The sequence below is a fragment of the Syngnathus scovelli genome, chromosome 13 (assembly GCF_024217435.2).
Source record: "Syngnathus scovelli strain Florida chromosome 13, RoL_Ssco_1.2, whole genome shotgun sequence".
In the NCBI taxonomy this organism is placed as follows: domain Eukaryota; kingdom Metazoa; phylum Chordata; class Actinopteri; order Syngnathiformes; family Syngnathidae; genus Syngnathus; species Syngnathus scovelli.
In genome coordinates this window covers 5,514,613-5,519,127 of record NC_090859.1, presented here as the reverse complement: position 1 = coordinate 5,519,127, position 4,515 = coordinate 5,514,613, and the positions used below count along the sequence as shown (strand labels likewise).

Here is a 4,515-nt window from a genome sequence, read left to right as displayed (position 1 = left end):
TCATTAAATTTTGATGTGGGTAAAATTAATTCCCCAGGACTGAAAACTGTTTATTTTTAAATCAATATAGCAGACTCAGTATATTCAAATGTGCTACTGTATTAGACTCATTCTATGGCAGATAACTATTGTTTGGATTTCAAGTATCTATAAATTTTTTACATGTTTGTTTTGATTCAGTTAATCAAAAACTAGATCTGGATGAGTTTGCAAAAAAGTGTAATTGCAATTCACCCCTATAAAGTATCTATGAAATCGTTACACGTTTGTTTTAATTCAGTTAATCTAAAGTTAGATGTGAATGAGTTTGTAAAATCCTGTAATTGCAATTTGCCCCTTCAATAATGTGACTAACTTAAGTTTCTTCTAGGTCTGGTACAACGACAGCTGTTGTGAAAGTGCTACATAAAGATCTATTGTATCCATGCATTTTTTTAACAAATTACATTAATGTGAAATAATATGAAATACTTTTTTTTAAATCTTACTCAACATGTTGACTTGCAGTCTTTTAATCATGCACAATGATAACATCACAAAGTTCTACCAAACAAGTGTGACATAAACACAAGGCATAAATCAGGTTACGACATTTACAAAAACATATTTAGTACACATCATTTGCTAGAAAAGACTGACAAAAACTTTGTTCTGTAACTTACAGTTCTTCTGATTACATGTTCTCAGATGTGATCTCAGAACAAATTTTCATCCTTTCAGTTCTTGGACCACTGATCCAATGCCGGGGTTACAGGAGGATGGATTTTATCTGTTACTGGGTAAGAAACATCGACCATTGTCCCGTTCTCTTTTAGAACCAAGCCACAGAAATGTTTTAGATATATTACCTTCTAATTAATATTAAAAGATAATGATTTTTCAAATTTGCTTATAGTCTGAATGGAATATTTGTATCCACATTTCAGCGTGCTTTCCTTTCCTATATCCACTCCCCAAACACACACACACACACACACACACACACACACACACACACACACACACACACACACACACACACACACACACACACACACACACACACACACACACACTCACGCATACTAACTGACCATTGAGGGGACAATCGAGGTGGAAATGGGTATTTTGTAATCTGTGCAGCATCACAATGCAGTCTGATCTCATGCTAATACACAGCAGGAGGACCAGCGGCATGAAGGCAAGGCTCATCTGAAAACTCTGGGAAATCTCCATTTGAAAGATAAACCAGTAGCAACAAATGAAAGGCGAGAGGATATACGTATGAAGACAAAAAGAAATGCACCATGGGGATTACCGCTGCATGTACTTTTGCGTGATTTATGAGAGTCAAAGAGTGTACAGAACATTTTTTGGTGCTCAGAAAACCTAGGGTTGCTCTTTCGACCTCATCCTCTGCTTATTGCTATTTGGTCTTCCCCGCAGGATGGACAAACAGACATTTCCAATTAAATGTTAAAGTATTGGAAATTTAAAAACTGAAAAAAACTCATCTGTATAACTACAATACAAATTAAATTAAATCTTTTAAAACATTGACTTAATTTCACTGATATTTAAAAGCACTGAATCATTAGCTATCTACTGTCATTATCACCATTATTATCACATTTTCCCTTGCTTGACAAATAATTGAGAGAGTTCCTCTCACTTTGATTACGGTTACTATTAGCTATTATAAGCATAAGTAAAACAAATAAATTAATACATACATAAATGAGTACAATTTTCTCAATAAATAATTACTCCTAATACACCACACCACAAATACTATAAGAATATTTATCTATCAAACAAAAGGCCTTTGTTGAGAGGAATCCTGCCCAAATTAAGCTCAATTTTACGTACTGTATTTTCCAGACCATACGTAAGTCGCACCAGCCATAAAATGCATAATTATGAAGGAAAAAGAGAACGTGTCTGGTATGTTAAAATAACAAAATATGGCAGTCTGTTTAAAGAGCAGTGTGGAGTGTTAAAACTGCTAGCAAAGTTTGAAAGTAGCCTCACTTCACAAATCAACCCTCCCCCATTGCCAATGTCTGACCAACGCCACGACGGAAGTCACTACTGTGATCACTCCCACAGAAGCGCACCCCTCCCCCATGCAGATCCGCCGGCCGTCCCTTGTCTGAGATTTACCAACATTGGCTATAATCCACCTCCATGTAGAGCTATGCCACCAGCTGCGCTGGATTCATGCCACTCACGAAAATAGAGCTGGCTCATCTTGGTTGCAAGTAGTATTGAACACAACAAACATAAACCAACTATTTACAACCTATGAGAACATTATTACCGCCATAGTACGGACACCATTTTTGAGACTAAAACATTTTGTCCTAGTGTAGATATACAGACACAATTTATTGTTTGATGTTTGTATGATGGCCACTTAGCCAAATGTTGTCTCTGATATTAGATATAAGTGATATGAAATGTAAAATAGGTGTAGAGCACTTCCTTTTAACTTATTTTTTTTTCTTATCTGACATCTCATTTCAATGGTAGGGATTATATTGTGATGGTGTGAAGAGGATTATGTAGCATCTATTTGATATGCCATACTTTAGTATTTGCAGTATTCCATTTCAACGCATGCATTTCATTTCATGCATATATTCACTAGAATGATAGCATATTTTGCATTACAAAGTGAACGTTAAAATATCACTCTGAGACAAGGAGTCTGGCATATGAGTGGGAGTATTTTTTTAATAATGAAATAACTAACATACACCCCAAGATCCTTGACCTTGAGAGGCCATCCACCCTTTTCCAACCAAGGACTATGCTCTCTTTGGAGATGCTGATCATCATCACACTCAACTGCAAATCACTCCAGTGAGAGTTGGAGATTGTGGGAGGAGCCCAAAGGCATCTTCCTATTGAAGATGCTACAGTTTTCCATCATAAACTGATCTGGAAGCTGAAATAATCGTGTAAATGTTTATTTTCATTTGTATAAGATGTGAATATAATTACAGTAAACGCAAATCAATGTTGCAAATGACTGTTGCAACAGGCTGACGGTTGAGATACTAACATAATAGCGATTAATCGTGATTAAATGTTTTAATTGCTTGACGGCATCAGTAGAAATGCTAACAGTTAGCAGCGATATTGTAACTTTAAAAAAAAAACATACTGTGACATAGCAGCCTGATTAAATAAAGAGGTAATGCAGTTGAATAATTTTACATTCTGCCCTCTGAGCAGGTACTATATTTATAACATGTCTGATGTGGTATTAACTCAAAATACCCTAAGAATAAAAATGTTACCTAAGAAGCCATAAGGTTTGAATGCATTTTCATGGTTCCAGGGAAATAGCTATAGGATTCAAGTGTGGCTTTGTTTGATTATTGATTTCTTTAAAGGTAGGCAGTTGGGCAGTTGGTGTAAATGGCCATGGTGCTCTCAAAATGTTCTGTTTATTTAGTTTGATCAAAAACCAGCAAGCATTTGCCCACTGAACCTATAGTCTGCAGTATACATTGGACTATTATCTGAGTTTCTTCTGTTTCATTCCCAAAAAGAGGTAAGGTTCAAATTTGTAGGGAAAAACAATTCTAAATTGAGATAAAGATCTAAAGTGCACAAACAAAACAATGTGTCAACCATGTTTGTTGGTTAACAGTTGATGCCAGAGAAAGTTGCCTGGGATGTTTGCTGGTGGTAGTGGGCCTGAGCGGCTGTAGACGCACATTCGCAGCCACACTTCCGTCAGCCTGCCCCAGGGCAGCTGTGATTGCTACAAAAGCAGTTTGCCACCACCAAAGTGTGAACGTGCGAGTGTGTGCGCATGCAAAATATTTGAAGGAATTATGATGTAATGGTTGTAATAAATTGAAATGCATCTTTTTGTTGTTTGTAGGAGGGTTCAAATATGAATTATTCTTTAAAGTTTTCCAAGGTTGTAGTGTGCAAGAAGGTTTTGGACAATAGGTTGCATTCTATTTCATTAAGTCACCGGGAGTTGGGACATACAGAAATTTGCTGAGTTACCGTTACAATCATCATCTATGTACAGTTTAATAAGACGGGAAAACAACGTTTTCACTGTAACGCAACAAGGATAACAACAAAGCGGTGTGAATATACAGCAATGGGAACGCAGTCTGCTATTTTCCACAGTTGAAAAATGAGATTGTGGCACCATCTGCTGGATGACTCATAAACTATTGTCTATGGCAGATACTAAATTACAGGTTATCCTAACTGGGTTTGTTTTATAAAATTGGGTTCCAAGTATGAGCAAGACAAACCAAATAAGAGTTTATTTTTTGCGTGTTTTTCTCTGTGTGGCAATAATGCACATGAACTGCCATTTAAAGATAACAAAGTCATATACAATCTAACATAGCTATTTGCGACAGAATTTATTTAAATTTTCACTTCTGGAAGAACTTTTAGCACATCCTAAGATGTACCAGGATGAGTTTTTCCATTATTGAGGTGGTAGGCTACACCGAAACTGAATGATACTAGTTGTGGCAGTAACCACTGTAGGCT

At 36.3% G+C, this 4,515-nt stretch overlaps 1 protein-coding gene across 2 annotated transcripts in view; it reads right to left on the bottom strand.

Moving 5' to 3' along the window:
• Positions 1–4,252: 4,252 nt before the first annotated feature.
• Positions 4,253–4,515, bottom strand: part of LOC125979196 (leukemia inhibitory factor receptor) — a 12,765-nt gene continuing 12,502 nt past the window's right edge. For both annotated transcript variants that reach the window (XM_049737186.2, XM_049737187.2), the window contains exon 18: positions 4,253–4,515. This exon is cut by the window's right edge and continues 2,802 nt beyond it. The gene's annotated coding sequence lies outside the window, so the exon portion shown is untranslated.